General features: G+C 33.2%; 1 pseudogene; it reads right to left on the reverse strand.

The window, feature by feature from the left end:
- The window catches only part of LOC143641048 (uncharacterized), a 106,537-nt pseudogene that overhangs the window by 81,482 nt on the left and 3,041 nt on the right, over positions 1-22,014 (reverse strand).

Below are 22,014 nucleotides of genomic sequence, written 5' to 3' on the forward strand. Positions count from 1 at the left end.
ATAATCCCAGTGCCTCAGGAGGCTGGGGCAGGAGGATTTTAAGTTCAAACCAGCCTCAGTAATGTAATTAAGGTCCTAAGCATCTTGGCAAGACCCTGTCTTAAAAAATAAAAAGGGCTGGGGATATGGCTCAGTGGTTAAGCACCCCTGGGTTCAATCCTCAGTAACAAACTAACAAAAGAATATAGGTTAAAAAATTATTCTGCCTAATTTACTGTACAAAACAGAAGATAAAACACAAGTTTTGATGTCACACACACACAGATTTGTATCCTAATTCTGTCCCATTTATAACTCAGGAAGATCACTTTACCCTACTGAACCTAAGCTTCTCACTAATAGAAGGGTATCATATTTCACCTCCACATGCTTTCTTTTCCAAGAAGCAAGATACTTGCAGCCCTGCCTGGCCTAAGTGGACAGAATGTCACATTCTTTAGCAAACTATCTGTTAACTGCCGAAGAACAGATCCTGAAACTTTGGGAGATAAAAAAAAAAATGAGGTTTCTTCTAACTATAAAATCCGTAATCCAATTGGAACGGATCAGCATGGGTGAAGGTGATCTGGAGTTGCCATGACAATGGAAACTTGAAAAATTCAAGAGGTGAACCTGGCCGGGAAGCCTGGCTCTTGCCCCTGGCAAGACCCCTTGCTATGACACTCGTAGGCCTGATTCACTCCTTACATGTTAAAATGCCTGGTCCAGTTTGTTACATCATGCCTAAAAGCAACAAAACTAAAGATGGTCCTGACTTCTGAACAGGAAGACCTTAAATATCCAGCTTTATAAAGGTTGATGCCTTATATGATACAGACAGGCATCAGAGGGGGAAATGAGGAAGAAACATTGGTTTACATTACATTACATTACTTTACAGTTTTGGTCTTTGTAAGAGTGTTACTTAATTACTGGTCCTTGTAAGAGTGTAGTTTAAGTGCTAGTTTTTTTTTTTTTTTTTTTTTTTTTTTTTTTTTTTTTAATATACCTCTTAGAAATGTAAGCTTACAGTTTTTGAGAAACTGCTGCCTGTGGTGAAGGTCACTTGTGATGTCGCTTGGAGGTATTTCACTGCATTCATTCTGCATCTGTGTACTACTTATTGAAGAATTCCTGTGCATGATCCTTGGTCACACAGTTCAGTAATTCAAACTAACCAATGTTGTAATGGTTAAAAGAAATAATATCAAATTTCCTACAAAAGTTCCACGTAACCTCAGTTTGGGGTCCAGAATTTCAGAGCATTAGCTCATCTGAGTATGCCGGAATCATAAACCTGAGTTCTCCAACAACAATCCCCCCCACAAAAAAAGGTATCATATTTCCTTTTAGGTGTTCTATGAGGGTAAAATGAAATGTTCTACTTACTATATTAGTACCTAATATACTATGCTACAGAGTGGAAACTAATGGACAAATGCCTATTTAAAAGTTCCTCTATGATAAGATGAAGACATCCTAAATCAACCCATTCTTTCTAACAGGAATTTTCTTTGATCTTTTTGTTGTTGATTTCTACACTGGGAAGTAGTAGAAGGGCAAAGGAGATGCATGGGATGGAAAGTATAGGTCCATCAAAAGAGGTGTGCAGTTATAGGAAAGCCAGGAGAGAAGGTCAAAATCTGATCCTGCAACTTAGGTCAAACTGGAAGGTGTGGGCTTTCTCAATTCAGTGGGCAAGTTCATTTTACTCTTCAGAAGTGTGTTAACTAATAGGAGGTAAAAATGGAGGTGGTCTAGGTAAACAAGCTGGGGGATACTGGTAGTATGTACATTTATATGACTGAGCCTAGAAGGACTGACTCTATCTCCTTATCTTTATAGTAGTCTGTCTGGCAGATAAGGTCTAATATGCTCCTCTTCAGAGTCTGGCTTTGGCTATAGTGAAGAATATGGCTTAGTTTCCATGTTACCTTGAAGTCCTTTACAGAGATGCAAGTCTTAACAATAAAAGGCTTCTTCAGTACATTGAGAAAGAACCCTGGGCATTTTTTAGCAACTTTACATTAATATTAGGTAGATACTGAATCCCCTTTCACCTCTTATCCACTTTCTCCTTGGAACACTATCTATCAGACAAAGAATAATTCTGAGTACAGGGGGAAAATACATGGGGGCTCACTGCATAAGACCTTCTACCACATTGGCACCAATTTCAATTGATTGCTGATTCAAAACAATTTCTCATATCCAGTCATGGCAGAGTGGAAATGTGATTTCTAGTATACTATGCATTTATAAAATTACAATGTAACCAAAGAAAACCCTTATCCTTATTACTAGAAACAGTGGGGGCTATTGTCATTTGCTGATGAGGGGTGGGTTGAAAAGGAGGCGATGAGTTTGATCTTGAATACATTTTAACTGGGGTGGTACTATGAAGCCAGGTAAGAAGTTCAGGTGAAAATGAGCTGTGGAGAAAGTACAGACTGGAGCTCTGGACTCTGAAATCCTGTCAAAGAGGTATATGAGCCACCCTGTCTGTGGCAGAAGTAGAGAGAGTAGAATTGAGGTTACCAGGAGATCTGCAAAGACAGAAAAGAATAATGGAGGAGGATATCTAAGGATTCTCAAGGCCAAGAACAGACATTTGTTAAGTGTCTACTATTTGCCAAAAATTCTGTAAAATGTTTTATGTAAGATCCTGAATTTAAGCCTATTTCACAGATGGAAAAATTGTGGCTAAAAGAGGTAAAGAAATATGTCTAAGCCTGCATAATTCTGGTAAGTGGGATTCAAATTCAATCCAAATGATTTACTTTAACAACATTGTGGGTAATATGGAAGGTGTGTAGAATTTAAATGGGGTTATAAACTAGAATCACAGATTTTATGAGAAATGGGTATAGCTGTAACAATGAAACTTTGAGAAGTTTTCCCGACAACACACTGTATTTAAAATGAATATAGTCAGTCATCTCTTGGTATATATGAGGGATTGGTTGTAGGACCCTGGCAGATACCAAAATTCATAGATGGTCAATCTCTTACTTAAAGTGGAGAATTTGTATGTATCTTCCTGTATGCTTTAAATTCTCTCTAGATTACTTACAATATCAAAGAAAATGTAAACATTATGCAATTAGATGTTATACTGAATTGTTTAGAAAATATGATGAAAAAAATATCCTGTACATATTCAATACAGATACAATTTCTTCCCTTTACATTTTTAATGTACCACGGATTGAATCTGCAGATATGGAATTGAAGAAAATGGAAGGCCAACTTTTTAAATTTTGGATAAAGTGTAAACAATAGTACGATTCATGAATATCTGACACTGATTTGAAGGTGGTGTGTGGTACACTTCAAAGAGGCTCAGAATGACAGTTTCGAGTTCCGTGCCTCTAATTTTACTATGAAACCTTGGGCAAATCCCTTAACTCCTGGTATTTATTTTCCTCATCTGAAAAATATAATTTGATTACGTACTTTTTAAGGTTTGTCTTCTGTCCAAGCTTTACTCTTTCAGTGATTAAATACCAATACACTCATACTATGTAATTATTTGTTTTTATGAAGTTTGCTTTTTATCATTTTAGGTGGGCTATAAAATTCTTAAGGTTGGGGGTAGATTATACTAAATACAAAATAAGCTGTATAGAGGAAAAAAACCCTCCTGAGTTCAGAAGATGAGGGTTTCTGAGGTCCAGAAACTGATGATACTGATGCCAGAGGCTTTCAGTAATCTCTGTAAATTGGAGGTGATATCTTATGCTGTGAGAAAGAAAAATGTTGGGAATAATTACTGGTAAGATGAAAGATGTGAAAAACAACAAAACAAAATTAGAGCTGCTGTGAGTTTCAATGACTCTGTAGTAGCAAAAATTAGCAGTGCCCTGTGGTTGTTTACAGCAATAATGAATAATTTGGGTGTGAAAGCAGAGAATTCAGGTGTTACCCAAGGAGATAAGATCTTTTAGGGAATCCTGGCATTATTGTTAAAATGGCTAACTCTGGGACTGATGCTATTTAGGTGGCAAGTGAGGTTATAATGGGACTGAGGAATAAACTGAGGGATCAGGAAAGAGAGAAGAGATCCCAGGTCATAGTATCAGAAATGTTTAGTCAAGTTGATTGACAAAAATGCTGCAGCTAAAGAGATGACTTGGAAGATGATATCACAAAGGTGGGGGTTGAAGTGGTTTGGATATAACAGCAATAAGAGTAAAGGAGTTTGGGATGTATATCATTATGATATACATAAGATTATTTGTTTAAGCTACTGTGATGGAACCGAAGATGGAGAGCTGAAGGCTATTAACTGGTGCTTAAGGAAGGTGGGGAAAGAGATCTAGAGATTGGGAGACACTTGAAAACAAATCTTATGTACAATGAAAATTAAAAACAACATAGATGGAAGAAGCAGGAATCTGAGAAGGAAGTGGTTGGAGAGACCCAGGGAGGTCTACTCTTACTGTTGGGAGTAAAAGAATCAGCCAACTCAAGAGTTTTAGAGAGAAAGGTGAAATGAAGATGGTGTGTGTATCTGCCTCTATTTCAGCAAGAGAACAAGAGAAGGGAGGAGAGAAAAAAGGATAAGGTGAAAGAAGGAGGCAAAAAAAAAAATAAAAAGAGACAGTATACTCTTGCTAGAACTCCTCCCCATATGGGAAGTGCAAGAGCTTCTGAAGTACTTGGTTATATACAAGGGTAAAGCAAAACAAAACAGCAATGGCAAAAAACAAACCAGAAGAAAAAGCTTAAAACAGTGAGAACTTAGAAAATGAACAATCTCTAGAAGGAAATATGTTTTGGGTGTGAGACTCCTAAAGTCAAGGTGTGCTTTTTGACTTGGATACATTTCATGTCCTCAACATTCATTTTGAATCCATTTCAAGAATTCCCTAAGTTCATCAATCTTGGTCTTAGCATTTAAATTCAACCACAGTTTTATAGTGCTAGAACTATTTTTGCATATCAGATTTATTCAAATCTACTGATATTTTTCTTCTTATCTTCTGAGATTGCCAATTATACTTTAAACAGCTAATACTTTAAGTTTGACAATATCTTTATATTTTATAGCAAGTATTATGAATCTCATGCAATTATTGTGAAAAGATTCAAATGGTGAATTATATAAAGTCCAGTCTGTGTAGACAGTATGTATATATAATATAATGAAAATATTTGTACAGTAATATATAGTATAAAACACTTTCACTAATGGCTATCATTTAATCCTTAACAATACCAACTATGAGGCAGGCATCAGTATTACCTGCTTTCCACAGACAGGGAAACTGAAACTCACTATGTCATCCCTCTGGTAAAAAAAAAAATGGGATGGAGTTAAGGATTGTTCTCAGATCTACGCTCATTGCACAATAACCCAATACTTCTGCTGACTTGCACCCTGTCTTATTTCAAAAGGATTTGAGATGGCTTACATCTGATTCTCTTTTGTTTACATAGCTGAAATTATAAACTGCAGATAAAATTATGTGTTTATTTAATTATTATCTCTGCAAGTGAATTTAAAACTTATGTTAACATAAGTTTTAAACACATAAAATTTAAAAATTAATTTTAATCTACCATTGGTTATAACTACATCTGAATATTTGATCTTTAGGCATTTACCTTTTGGCCACACCTGAATTCTGAAGTTAAATAATTCAAGGGTAGAATAGGAAAATTGAGTACTGTGATCAAATTAAGTCAGCTTCTGTGTAAGATAACTGAATCACTGACCTAGGCTATTAAAAAAAATGACATCATTAGAAGAAAAATGATACCATAAAAAGGTATATTAATAGATCTGGCTCTAAGATTTATTATTAAAAATTTCTCCTAAAATCTAAAGTTCAATTTGAGAAATCTGTCAGTTTAACCCTCAGTGTTGTCAAGATTCTGGCTGTAGGATGCATGAGTGGAGCTGGGCAGATAATGTTCCAGGCTTTTTCTACATAGTGGGCACATTCTATAGACTTGTACCCTCTTTTCCTCTTCTCTTGATCCTCCCTCCTCCTCCAGGGACCCCTGCCCCCTGTATCTCTTGGAGTCATCTTGCTGTCACCAGTGATTGTACAGGCATTGCAACAGCACAGGAAAATCATATCATGATGAATGTCAAAATGGCTGGTGATGTTGCTAATTCTATTCAGGTTAAATGATATGAAGATAATATACTGTTATCAGATTTAAAATAAAGGTTTAGTTAGTCCAGAATGAGAAGAAAATTGCATTGATTTATAAAAATCAAGTGGTTATTAATGGAAAAACAAAAAAGTATAAGAAACTGTCACAGCCAAGATAAGAGGAGTCTGAGACATGAAGAGTACAGTTAAGTAATGTGGTATTCTAAATGAAATTCTTGAGTCCAGAAAAGATATGAAATAAAAATTAGAGGGTTATGAATGAATATGCACTTTCGTTGATAGCAAAAATAGCTTATTGATGTATATAAGCTACTAACACCAGAGGAAAAGCAGGTTCAAGGCACACAGGAACTCTATATTTTTGCCACTTTCCTGGAAATCTAAAACTATTCTCAAATTAAAAGTTCATTACAAAACAATAACATAACCATGGAAGTTTATCCTAGGCAGCTTGTAAAAACATTAGTTGTCAGACATCTGCTAGCAAATGCATTATTTACCTCAAGAGCTCCCCAAAGTTTTACAGTGTTGGGAAGACCTAAAAAAAGCTTTCTTGACAGAAAGGCACACTCTTTTAAAGGTTCAGATCAGTTACAAGTAATGATACAGTATTTTGTCAATAATTAAAATGCTGTAAGTACATTTATAAGAATCTTTTCCAATAGCAACAGTTGTTCATAGTAACTTTCTCCTGAACTTGTACCCCCAGAAGGTTAGCATTCAGGAAGCTCAGCTGCTGTCTAACAAACTTAATTAATAAAAAAGTCATTTCCGAGCTGTAACTATGAGTAACAGCACTTCAAGTGTGCTAGCAAGCCTACAAGTTAATCAAAATGCTAATACAGTACAAATTAAAGTTGTGATTAACATTTCACAATAGCTGCTTAAGTGAATTGATCACACAAATTGGTTAAGCATTACTCATTTCCTACAGCCCCAACCGGGAAAAGGGTTTTTTATGTGGGGATGCAGAGGAGCTTCGGGGAGAATGATCCTTCATAATAGCATCATATCCTCAATACACCATCATTGAATTGTCATACAAAAGCTTACAGGTAAAGTCACCCATGAGAAAATAGCCTCCCAAATTATATTATAGTCCTTGAAGGGAGATTGCTTGTAAATCCACAAGAGTAATTAAAGGTGTTTAACACTGCAAAATACACACATTTGTGTTAGTTTCGGACATGCTAAATACACCAGCTCAGTGCTGCTTCCCTAGTGGGGAATGGTGCTTTCTTTTAAGGGGTGTTCTGGTCATTATCCTTTGGAGTTAAACTGTACCTTTGACTATCCAGGATGACTTTTCTCCACCACTGTGTGAATCTTTGTAAGAGTAAATCATTCAAGAGTAATCTCATTTCTTAAAACTATTTGCTTTTAAATACCCATTAATAAAATGTCATCAGGTTTTTATGGCAAGATCTTAGCTTCTGGAAATCTGGCCAGGAGAGCAGCCAGGTTAGAGTTTACTCTGCTCTTTATGAATTTGATAACACTACACAAATATTTATAACAGAGACTACATTTATTGGTAGACAATTCAGATTTGGTAGAAAATCTTAAAATAAGTGGGAATCTATATACATAGAATAAATCTAACCTTTCCAATTTTTTTTTTATGAAAAAACTAGAAAGGAAAAACTGAAATATTTATTTCATTCTGAAACTGATATCTACTATATGCCAAGCACTGTGCCAAAGTCATCTTAATAGTGATGCTACATGTATTGAAAAGTTTCCAGCACATCTTAGGTGACACAAAACCTCCAAATATATGTTCAAACTATTGATATTCTTTGAAACATGTCATGATAGACATGTTATTGACTGATAATCTACCTGTCTTTTTAGCAGAATGATTTGAAGAAGCTTTCTAAAGCCTGTTGTGCTACACTAACCTTTGTTTTCATTTGGTTTAATTATAAACATTTAAAAATTTCAAAGAATTTTACTAAGAGTAGTACTGAAGATTACCTGTCATTTGCTGTATCAAAACATTTCTTGCAAGTATTGGATTAAGGATTTGACTAAGGACTTCTTTTGTTAAATTTGATACTACCTTAGGACTATTTTCACTGATAACTGCATTTGACTCTGCAATTCTAAAACTGACATTCTTCAATACACTTCCAATCCACTGGGCCTATGCTTAGTGCACACATAGGCAAATATTCCTAAAAGGTTACCTGAGCCCTGCTCCATAGCAGTTCCACTTCCTGGCATCATCAGATATTTCTGTGCTTCTTAATCTACTATACATGGGAAGCATTTGTCAATGAGACATAGACCTCTCTTATAGTATCCTCAATTAAAAGACCTTTTTTGAGTTTACCCATCTTTTGTTGTTGTTGTTGTTGTTGTTGTTGTTGTTTTGGTGCTGCTGGGGACCAAACCCAGGGCTGGGAAACTGTTTCTGTGTCCTTTACTTTCCTCTTCTCCGACTCTGATATGTGTACATACATGTGCACACATATATATCTTATGCATCTCTATAATTATAGAGAGTACAGAAAAATATAATATTGGTTATGTGAAATGTAATATATTTTTAATTTATTAGATGTTGTTATACGAATAAGAATGTCAAAGTATTATTTTGAAATTTAGATTTAAAAAAAACCCTGCCAATAAACTTTAAAAGATCTATTTTGCAAATTTCAGAAGGCTCTCTATAAAATTAAGAGAATAAAAAATTTTTAATGTTAAGTCACTATGACACCGTAAGGATATAGAAAACCTACTAACCATGAGAATCCTAAGATTTATTGAGTTCCAACTTAGTTGTTTTACTTTATGACAATTAATAATGCTTCATGCTTGTAAGATATTGTTTTAACTCAGACATCAGGGGTTAAGTGATCTTCCTAAGGTTTCATAGTAAAATGACAGCAGAGGAAAATTATAGAGGTGGTGTACAAAGTCCCATCGATAAAGGACAGGATCAGGTTGCTGTCCCATGAATGCAGTATATAATTTTCAATCGCTAGGAGGGCTGAATCTTGGAAAACTGCTGAGCCAATACTTTCTATGACTAAGAGTACCCATGTATCTAAATGAGAACAAAGGCACAAAATTAGAACTATCAGTCTTTACAGAAAATTTTAATCTGAGACAATTTGAGAAGCAAAATAAAAATGACAGCAAGGCAGTTTAACCAATAGGATAAAACAAACATCTATGATTCTATAGTTATGTAACTGAATAAAGTAATAAATGTGAAAGAAATTTTTGCAACTTTATAGTGCAACATCAGGAATGACAGAAATAGAAAATCCCAATAGTGGGATTAATGCAGATCTTAAAAAATTCCAGTCATATATTTTAGCTGTTCCAATTTTATAAAATACATTATTCACTAAAATAGTACTTGTTTAAAAAATGTCTCAAACTAGAGTATTAACTTTTCCTTTTGATTTTGTTTATTATATGACAGCAGAATGCATTACAATGCTCCACCATGTTGGCTTAGGAAAGGACTTCCTCAATAAGATTCCTAAAGCACAAGAAATAAAATAAAGAATCAATTAAAAAATCAATAAAATGTTTCTTCACAGCAAAGGAAACAATCAAGAATGTGAACAGAGAGCCTACAATATGGAAGAAAATCTTTGCCACCAGCATCTCAGACAGAGATTGATCTCCAGGATATATACAGAAATCAACAAACTTAACCAAATAAATAAGTAAATAACAACAACAACAACAAAAACAAATAACCCAAATGACAAATGAGTTAAGGAACTAAACAGGCACTATTCAGAAGAAAAAATATGAATGGTCAAAAAATATATAAAAAAATGTTCAACATCTCTAGCAATTAGAGAAACACAAATCAAAGCTACACTGAAATTCCATCTCACCCCAGTCAGAATGGCAGAGATTCATTTATACATTGTTAGTGGGAGTGCAAATTGGTGAAAATACTCAGAAAGCAGTCTGGAGATTCCTTAGAACACTTGTACATTCTGTGTCGAAGGAACTGCTGAGCTAGAGTCAACACTATAAATACAGAGATTTAATAAATTATGGTATAAATGTGTATTAAGAATCGTAATGCAAAAAATTATGATTGTATTGCACTGTTATTCCACTCCTTTCTTTATATCCAAAGGACTTAAAATCAGCATTCTACAGTGACACAGCTACTTCAATGTTTATAGCAGCTCAATTCAAAATAGCTATGATACCAACCTAGGTGCCCTTGAAGAGATGAATGGATGAAAAAATTGTGGTATATATACACAATGGAATACTACTTAGTCATAAAGAAGAATGAAATTATGGCATTTGCTTGTAAGTAAATGGAACTAAAGAATATCATGCTAAATTAAATAAGTCAGTCACAAAAATCCAAAGGCAGAATGCTCTTTCTGATACGTGGATGATAAGTCACAACAAACAGGAGGGATTCAAAATTCACTGGACTAGACAAAGGGAAATGAAGCAAAGGGAGGGGGTGACTGCAATAGGAAAGACAGTAGAATGAATATGGAATATCATTCCTATCCTCATATATAAATAAATGACCAGTGTAACACTACATCATGTACAACCACAGTAACAGTATCCTAATTGTAACAAGTTACAACTTATTCTATGTATGTATAATATTTCAAAGTATACTCTACTGTCATTTAAAAAAATAATAATGATAAAAAAGAAAAAAAACCTTTCTTTTTCATAATGTTATAGCTGAAATCAAAGAATTCTAGAATTTCAGAAATGATGGGGACTTTAGAAATGATTTAATACAATTTTTTAGGAAAAAATTCCAGAGAAGTTGTGACATTCCTTGTGTCACACAATAAATTGGTAGTGGGGGTAGAACAAAAACCTGATTTTCTTTCTTTAACAAACTGTGGAAAAATTTGGAAGCCCCTGATTGATTTCATGTAATGAAATCATTATGTTTTCTTTGGAGTTTTATTTAGTTAAATTAAGTTTGCCCTGTTCCTACATTTATTCAAGGAGTACTGACAACAACAGAAAAAATTCCTCAACAATGAGAACCAGAATAAATGTGTGCAATCACAGTTCATCTATTTCATCAAGGAATAAAGCTCCAGTGAAGTTGTGAAACTTGCCATCATAAAGTATGAAAAAGTGTCTACCTATTCTGGATCACAGTCTCCTTTTTCAGCTTCCACTTTCCAGTAATGTAGACTTTATTGCAATCTGAGACACATTATGCTGTTTTATAAGCATATAAAATAAAATTAAATGTTTAACTGAAAAAAAGTAAGAAACTAACTACCCAGAACAATCTTCAGATTCAATATAATCCCTAACAAATGCCAATAGCATTTTTCTTAGAGATTGAAAAAATCTAAATTATTAAGGAACCATGAAGAACCAAAAAACCAAAGAAATCTTGAGAAAAAATAAAGTTAGAGGCATTCTACTTCTTGACTACAAATTATAGTACAAAGCTTCAATAATTAAGATAGTATGGTGCTGGCACCAACATATACACATAGACTAACAGAACAGAATAGAGTCTAGAAATAAACAAACATCCTGTCACTAATCTAACAAGAATACCAAGAAGGAAAAGGATAGGTTTCAATAAATGATGTTGAGAAAACTGAACATCTACGTTTAACAGAATGAAACTGGAACCTTGTCTTACACCATATGCAAAAATCATCTCGAAATTTATTAAAAACTTAGATGTAAGATCTGAAATCATAAAACTCCTAGAGGAAATCAGGGAAAAAGATCTTGACACTGGTCTTAGCAATGAGTTTTTGAATATGTTCCCAAGAACACAGGAAAAAAAGGTGCAAATAAACAAATAGGGGTGCACCAAAGCTACAAACCTTCTGCACAGAAAAGGAAGCCATCAATGAATTTTAAAAATAACATATGTAATAGGAGAAAATACTTACAGATGTTAGTAAGGTGTTAATATCCAAAACCTATAAGGAACTTATATAGCCCAAGAACAAAAAGGCTAAAAATTCTATTATAGAAAATAAAGGTGGAGGGACAAATGAGGCCAATAGATATCATTCTGTTGAAACACAAAATGGCTAACAGACATGAAAAGGTGCTTACTTTCACCAATCATTGGGGAAATGCAGATCAAAATCCCAGTGAGGGCTGGGGTGGTGGCTCAGTGGTAGAGCACAGGTCAAGCATGTGAGAGGCCCTGGGTTTGATCCTCAGCACCACATAAAAATAAATAAATAAAATAAAGGTATTGTATCCAACAACAGCTAAAAAATAAATATTTTTTAAAAAATCACAATGAGTCAACACCTCACATCTGTTAGAATGAATATTACTAAAACAATGAAGGTATTGGCAAGGATGTGGAGAAAAGGAAACTGCTACACACTGCTGGTAGAAATGTAGTTGGGGAAGCCATTATGGAAAATACACATGAACAGCCTTAAAAAATTACACATGGAAAACATCATCATCATCATAAGAATTCTACTTTTGAATACATATCCAAAAGAAATGATATCAATGTCTCAAAGACATGTACACTTCTATGTTTATTACATCATTAATTAGAAAAGCCAAGATAAAGAAACAGTCTAAGTGACCCAAGAGGGATGAAAAAAGAAACTGAAACACAATGGGAGATCTTTCAGCTTTACAAAAGAAGAAAATCTTGCCATTTGCAATACTATACTTTGTGTTAAGAGAAATAAGCTGAAAACAACACTGAATAATTTCACTAACAGGTGCGATAATAAAAAGTCAAATTCATAGAAGCAGATTAAAATAATAGTTAAGAGGGGTGAAAGTGGGGGATATGAGGAGATATTGCTTAAAGGATACAAAGTTTCATTTATGTAGAACTAGTTCTAGACACCTAAGGTACAGAAGGGTGTCTGTATTTAATAATATCATATTAATAGATTTGAAATTTGCTGACTAGATATTAAATGTTCCCACTGCGAAAATATGTGATTATCTGAAGTGATGGATATCTAGCTATCTTCATTCTATCAATTATTTTATAATGTATATGTATATTTAAGTATCACATTGAACACCTCAAATATAAATCATTTCTATTAAAAATAAAATAGTATTGGGAAAAATTTACTAAATATGTTTTAAAAAAATTAAAAATCAATACTAATTTATTCTGGTGTTATTTGACATTAATTGATAATATCAATATTTGGAGGAATGTAGCATAAATTATGTCTATATTTCCTGTGTATAATTGAAGTGTTTTAAAGCATTAGCATTTCATTCATATCCAAAGAATTATTATGAATCATTATATACCTAACAAGTACAGCTAAGAATTAATTACCTCATAAAAGAAGTACCCATGAATTATAGATATGAGGATGTGTGAGCACTATATACATGAAAAATTCACCTAGAAGACTCCAAAGTTGATATCAATTTTTTTGCAACAAATTATTCTAGTACTGATCTGGCCCCCTGGAAAATTCACTGAGAGTATAACAAAGCTATTCACCAGGGTATGCCAGAATATTTGGACCTAGCTAGTTTAGAGACATTAACTATCTTTTCTAATTGAATATTATAAGCACACAATATGTTCAACATACCTTTGAGGAGGGATACTTGTTGAAGACTCTGAAAATAGCTAATTCAGCTGCAACAGTCTTTCCTGATCTAGTGTGTGCTCCAACTAGGACACTACAGTCTGTGTGATACAGTGTATGAAATATTTGTGTCTGCACAGGGTTAAAGTGGCTGAAGTTGTACAGGGCTTCATATGCTTTACATCCTAAAGCCATAATTGGCAAAGGCTGAAGATCCAGTAATTCTGAAAAGATCCAACAGTTACTTCTATACAATAACTGAAAAAAACATGCACAATACTGAATACTGTATTATAAAGAATAACATTTTCTAATTATCTTTAGAGAAAAACATATTTAATATAAGTTCTTATACACCAGTGACACATCTTATTCAGTCACTACATTTAACATAACTGATAACAGAACACTTTTATTGAAGAATCCCCTATAAACCAACTATATATTTCTCTTCCAAAAAGGGAAATAACTTGAATAAAAGTACATGACAATATGTATGTTATGGTACAAAAATAAATCTGCCATAATTTGTAAAACAATGAAAACCTCAGACTTAGCAACTTAGTGATATCCTATCTCTCAAAATAATAATAATAATAAAAAGACTGGGGATGTGCTTCAGTGGTTAAGTGCCCTTTGGGTTCAATCCTGGGTACCTTGTCCCTAAAGGAAAAACAAAAAAACAAAATAAAAAGATGACTTTAAGAAGTTATCTTTGCCCCACCCATTGCTCTACTCTATTACAAGGATAGCTGAGAGCTAACTTCATACTCTCTGTGTCTGATTATGATTGTTAAAATTTTCCATAGCTCTGGAAATCCAGGAAGGAGGAAGACATTGCATGATAAGGCATGCAATGTTAATCAAACATTTTTTTTAAAATAAAAGACTAAAAATTAAACATTGTACAATGTCAAATGCACAGTTATTGACAATGTTAAATTAAGATGATTTATTACAGTGATTTTACCTAATTGGTATGTTTATACAATATCAGCTAATTATATAAATAGGTTGATATGTATTTGGTTGCTTAAGAAAGAAATTATTAAATTGGCATTAACATATAATGCTAATATATGTGAAATTAAGTACTTTAATGAAAGAAAGAAACCTAGCAATGATATTGGAAGCATATATTTTAAGTTAAAACATCATCACTTCCACATATTTTGAACTTATGAGATTCTAGATATCACATAAACACATTTGATGAAATAAGACCAGAAAGACCCTCTGCAATAAGTAGAATACTAGATTATACAGTCTCAATATCATTCTATTTTGATAAAATATTTTGGATTTGCTATGCCAAGATATCAAAGAGAAATTGAGATGTAGTATAAAGAATCTCTCAATGAATAATATAAATAAGGTGTACATTTGACAAAATGAAAGATTATAAAGTCATATTTAGGTCTCCTTTCACTTCTGAAAGGACTGTCAAATAGCATGCTATTTAAAGTAGTCAGGATAACATTTTTATTCTGAAAAGTCAAACAGTGTGTCTGAAATATACATGGGAAAGAAAATTTGACTCCTAATTTATGTCTGTAAAGTAAATTAAGGACCTCTGAAAATCAATACTCATCAACTATGAATTCTCAAAAAATGAAATTTGTATACTAGTTTCGAGATGTTTTTGAAATAGATTTCAGGGGTACTTGAAAGTATCACTGCAAAGATTTATTCATGAAATTTTTCTTTTTTAATAAATCAAAACAGAAAGGCATTTGTTCATTTTATGAAAACCTAGAGTTTATACATTACAACAATAAAAATGCTGCTGAATGCTCTTACTATATATCCCTTTTAATAATTTGTTATATATATACAAACATTCCAAAATCTAAAATAAAAAAATGTGAAATTTGAAACACTTCAGATTTTAAACATTTTGGATAAAAGATAACCTGTACTAGAAATAAGTTTATGTGAATTGGAATAAATGTAAGAAAAAAGAGATATCTCAAAACTTTCACAGAGAATACAGATTAAATGATAAATGACAATTACAATGAAAAAGGAAGGCTATATGGAGAAATAATGATTATATATACAGATGAAAGTCCAGTAACAAAGAAATAGTAACTCTTATCGTTACTATGGTTATCAGAATTGACTAAGCCTACTTTAATGCTTTTGGGGCTTAAATAAACAAAAATTAAAGGTCCACAATTTGACTATCTACATATACATATTTGATTTTGAAAATTTTGAACATACAGTTTAGAAACAATTTTTCAAGTAAGTTGGACTTTGATTCAGAATAAAACAACTTTATACTTGTCAACATTAATTAAAAAAAACAATTTTGGGAAGTCAATAATTCACATCAACACATTAATGTTCAATTTGTTACCTGTATGGGGCTGATTCCTGTCTGGTAGAATCAGATGTTGGAAGTTGATAATACAAACAGCCTCTGCTCCAAACCGTCTATCAGAAACTGCTTGGATATAGTATTGGGAAGGCAAAGGTTCAAAAATAGGGATTGCAAATACCAGTAGTTAAGCTTCTTTACTAATGACCTAATGTGAAATAAAGTCTAAAATAAATAAAGTTCTTAGTAGTCAATTCTTAATAGTATCTATACCAGATGTAATAAAAATAAACTATGTTGGATTTCTAAATAGCTCAAATATTCAGGTACTACAGTAACTTGTAGGTGATTTCCTTCTGAGGATTATTTGATATAACAGAAGGTAAAAATTTCTACTCACTTTATATTATGTATATATATATATATATATATATATATATATATATATATATATATATATATATGTTATCATTATGACATGTTACCAGTTTGATTCATTATCAGAATTTCCCAAACATGATTCGTGCAATTATTTCATGATTTCTATAATTTCAAGTACCATATTATTATTTACTTAATATTTTTCTTTAAATCTGATCAGTATCTTAAGTGGAATATCTGAAATCTCTTAAAATATATATGTTACATGGTTATCAAGAAGATAAATGCATGAAAACAAAATATTGCTATAAAATACTATCGGTATCTAGTCAAGATTTTCAATCGGAAGCTTGCTTTCTCTTTGATAAAAAGAGATATTACAAACAAAACATGAGTTAAAGATGTAACAACAATTGAGTCTTTACAGATAATTTTACAAGGAATGATCTTTTCACTAAGCAATTTATTATTTTGCAGGAAATTATTTTACCCTCCTTATTTTATATATTCCACGCCTCTAGAAGCCATCCCTTAAACTATGGTAAAGATTATAAATGAATTTCTTGAACTAGGATCAGACTGAATAATCAATATTGTCACACTGAATCTCTGTGTTCCTTTGAAACAAAACAGAAAAACAGAACATAACAAAACTTTCATGGCACTCTGAAATCAGAGAGATAGTAAAAAACAAAAATTGTTTATATATTTTTTTATGATAGCTAAATAATAAGGTTATATTCACCTGGTTTTAAGAGCTAGAAAATACTCTGAATGATAAATATGATCATTTGTAGGATCTCCCACCCAAATCCACCAGGGTTCTCCTACTGTCCCATGGACCTAGAATAAAAATTATCCTACTACTATGAAAATCATAACTCAAGTAACAGTACTGTTTACATATCAGCACCTATTAGTCTAACAACTTTTTTGATATATAATTTATAAAACAAAGTTCACTCATTTAAAGTATACAGTTCAATGGTTTTAACATATTTGCAAAGTTGTACAACTATGAACATAATCTAATTTTAGAACATTTTTATCACCTCCAAGAGAGTACTTATATTCATTAGAAGTATGGACATGGCTATTCTAAACACTTTGTTAAATGGAATGATATAACATATGGTCTTCTGTGACTGGCTTTTTAAACTTACCATACTATTTTTATAGTTCATCCATGTTTTAAACTGCATCAGTACTTTGCTTCTTTTTATTGTCAAATAATATTCCACTGGACACATATATCATATTTTTTTATATAAGCCAATCTCTCTTTTTTCCTTATATGGTCCAATACTGTTCAGAATTCACTTCTTCCTTGGGGACTCATGAAAAGGAGATCACATCCCAATCATTTCTCCTCCAAATAATCTTGCACTGTCTCACATGAGCTTTTGGGGGACACCACATTTAAACCATAACACCTGGGATAATTTTGATTCAAATAAAGCCAATCAACCCATGACATTCTCGTGACAATATCTTCAGTAAAGGAGAAGTCCAGAACAAACACTTGGCATAATTAGACTGGGGGGGAGCATGTATTCATGGGAAGAGGGCTTACAGTTTATGTTGTGGGCTGAGGAAGTGGGTATGTGTTCCCCTTACTCCATTAAAAGTGAAAGAGAAGCAGGAAAACATTGGGGAAGTATCCAACAGTGTGAGCAGAGCAAAGAAGTGGAAAGATCTTGGGCCTTGTACAATACTATTAACCTCAAGACTGGACCCTCCTTAGGGCCCATCTGATCTGTGGACCTTTTATTGTACAAAAGGATATATTACCTTAGTAAATCAGACTGAGGCAAGTTAGGTTTTACATTCTTGAAGCTAATAGCATTATAAGAGAGTTAATCATAAAAACAAACATGTACTTTCTCCTATTAATTAATAAAACTAAATTATGATGTATTATGAATAGCAATAGTAGAAAACCATGTGCAAAAATAATGAAACTTCCATTCCTTTAAAAACAATCAAAAATTTCAAATATGAGCTTATACTTAAATATAATTTAATATTTTATATAAAACTTCATATTTATAAAAATATTAACTGTAATTTGGTGTTATCAACTATTGCTCATATACTGTGAGAAAAATAGGAATGAGGAATGCTTTAGGAATTAAAGGTCTGAATGCTTTAATGACAATGTGGAATTAAATTATAACATGGATGGGTGATTTTAGAACACACTGCTGGACAAAATTCATTTACATTAAAGATTTATAAATGTTAACTAATATAGGAAGTATCCAAATACATTTAACTAGAATTTTAAAAGACTACTTGATGTAAAGCATTGTTGTATACAGTTCCTGATTTACTTGCCTTCCCCAGTTAGTTTTTTGAAACTGTAGACTGAGTCCTATTTGCCTTTTGTATGTACAATTTCTAACACAGTAACTAGTCAAAGGATATATCTTAAAAACTATTGATAGAATAAGAAGAGGATACAAAGTAGGTTTTTACATGTATGTTTACCATTATGTTGGTAAACACATATAAGATATTGAAGAACTTCTAAGTATTAAAGGAGGAAAAGGAGGAATAAAACTAAAAATAGAAACATGATAAGAATCAAGAAAGGACATCCTAGGGAAGCGCTCCATATAAAATGCTATCTAATCAGAGAAGGGAAATAACTGAAAAATCTGCTGGTTATGGCATCTGGTCAATCAGATATTAGAGATCCTTGAGGAAGTGGTCTCAGCAGAAAAAAAAACTGGTGACAAGAAAGAAAATGTAGAACACCTTTCTCTACAAGTCTAATGTTTAAGAAAAGGAGAGAACAGTATTTTGAGAGACATCATGATTTAAAAATGGATTTTTGGTAAGCAAAAATGAGAGTCAATAGAGAGGGCAAAAATAAATGGCAAAGTTCTCACGGATTTGAAACCACTAAAATAGTGTCCAGTGATGCAATGTTAAGTTGGTAGATGCGAACAGTCCATGTGATAGGCTGAATGGATGATTCCATCATAACAGAAGGAATCTGATGAACACATAGTTTGACCTTCCGTCCAATATCCACAATGCAAAATGTGACCTGAAAGAAAAATATCACATAGAAGTAATGTGTCCAGACAGAAAAAAAGCAATATAATCTGACTTGACCTGGCATTGTTGAGAGCCACAGCCCAGTCAGAATGATTCCTGGCATTTGCCAGAGGGAATGTTTGAAAGGTGATGCCAGCGAACCATTGAGATGACGATTTGAGTTAAGCTATATATAATTGCTGTGATGCTGGATTGATTGAGTTGTATATTTGACCTTTACTGTCGGGCAATAGGGTGGCTCTTGCTGCCTCGGGCAGCAATTCATAGCTCTGGAAATCAGTATCAAGGTTCCTTTAGGTATTATTAGGGTTCTGAGCCTTGACATTGTCCTTAAACTACTTTAAACAGAACTACTTCTTTTTGAGTTAGTTTAGAACACATACAGAAATATTTAACATTTTATGTACATAGCCACTGGTTTATTCATGGTCTACTTTAGAACTCTAAAATCACGAGAAATGCTTCAGGAATTAAAAACAACCATTCCACCCAGGCCCACTTCTAGAAAACATAAAATAATTAGGTTTTGGAATGCAGACATGTATGGGAATACCAAGGGTAGAGGCTGTTAAAAAACAAATGTGACTGATTTGAGCAATTAAGTGAAAACAGATCATGTTTTAAAGCATCAAGTGTGCAATATGTGTACAGTCAACTTACTTTGTTAATAGTCCGTCTTTCTTTCTGCCCTTTTTCCTAACTCTATCTTAGAGTACAAATGTTATGACTATCTCAGCCTCTCTAAAAATCTTTGGAATTCTTCCTTTTTTTTTTTTTTTGGTACCAGGGCTTGAACTTGGGGCACTTGACCACTGACCCACATCCCCAACCCTATTTTGTAATTTTATTTAGATACAGGGTCTCACTAAGTTGCTCAGTGCCTTTCTTTTACTGAGGCTGGCTTGGAACCTGCAGTCCTCCTGTCTCAGCCTCCCCAGCCATTGGGATTCCTGGGCTGTGCCACGGAGCTCAGTTTCCTCTTAAGAATTCTGGCCAACAGTAACCCTCCTCCTTACTTGTCTTCAGAATGACTCTTTTCATGTGTAATGTCTATCCTCTGCAGAAGTCAATACTGTCTAATCAAGGCATTATACATTTATTCCATAAATGTTAGGATTTTTGGAAATGTATGTTTAGGAATAACTTTTCAATATTCACAAAATGCTGGACACTGAATACTATGTATGCACTGATGACAACTGGATTTAAAGGCATCTATGTGTGATTAAGCTTGTTTAGAAACTCTGGAGAATGTAGAGCTTATTGTTCACTTAAACTTTTACTGTGATACTGCTGATATACATAACAGATCTTTGAAATTAGTTCAATATTAAGAAACAAAATGAGAATAAATATCACTGAATGATTATTATCATTTATGGGTAGGATCTACATTTAAAATACTTAAAACTTTGCTAATATAAACTATTTTAATTGCTAATTTTTTGGAGGGGGTAGTGGGGGTTGAACCCAGGGCCAGCAGCTAAGCCACCAAGCAATATCCCTAGCCCATTTAATTTTTTTTTTTTAATTTTGAGACAGGGTCTTACTAAGTTGCTGAAGCTGACCTGGAACTTGTGATCCTCCTATCTCAGCCTCCAGAACTGCTGGGATTAAAAGCATGTGTGACCACATCCAGCCTTAATTGCTAATTCTGCTAAATAACTTCATAAAATCTGGAGTGATTTTTGCTCTTTTGCATAAATAAAGAGATTTCACATGCAGTAGGTTCAAAATTTATATTGAGTTATATGCATTCATGGATATGTCAAAATTAACAATGTAAACTATAATGTGCTAAAAAAAACAAATAAAAAAAAGAAGAGAGAAATAAATTTATTGGGGCTGGGGATGTGGCTCAAGCAGTAGTGCGCTTGCCTGGCGTGCGTGCGGCCCGGGTTCAATCCTCAGCACCACATACAAACAAAGATGTTGTGTCTGCCGATAACTAAAAAAAAAATAATAAATATTAAAATTCTTTCTCTCTCTCTCTCCCTCTCTCGCTCTCTCTTTAAAAAAAAAGAAAATAAATTTATGTTAAATAATATAAAAATTCACAATATTTTAAAAAATATTTATTTATTTATTTTTAGTTCTCGGCAGACACACATCTTTGTTGGTATGTGGTGCTGAGGATCGAACCCGGGCCACACGCATGCCAGGCGAGCGCGCTACCGCTTGAGCCACATCCCCAGCCCCCACAATATTTTTATATCTGGTAAAATATTTTATTTTCACAGAAAAATTCATTTAAGCACTTTTCCCACTTCTTACCTATTTCATCTTTCCTCATATCTTTCAGCTTATCTACAGTAAGATTTTTTTTCTTCAAATCTTGTTAGAATGTGTGGTGGTAACACTGAAAATTGTCTCAAAGGGCTAGCCCAACCCCAAAGCCTCTTGTGACTTTACTATGATTCAGGAGCCTGTAGGTCATGGTAGGCCAACGTTTCCTCAGAGCAATTTCAAAAAGGGCACGAACAATTCTAGCTGCATTCTGAAGAATAAAAGGGGGACATTGGTTGTTAGGTCCAATGTATTTTTAAATTTGTCATTAATTTATTATTCAAACTCAGTCTTCTAGAATGAATTA

Source organism: Callospermophilus lateralis, unplaced genomic scaffold (assembly GCF_048772815.1).
Source record: "Callospermophilus lateralis isolate mCalLat2 unplaced genomic scaffold, mCalLat2.hap1 Scaffold_83, whole genome shotgun sequence".
Classification (NCBI taxonomy): domain Eukaryota; kingdom Metazoa; phylum Chordata; class Mammalia; order Rodentia; family Sciuridae; genus Callospermophilus; species Callospermophilus lateralis.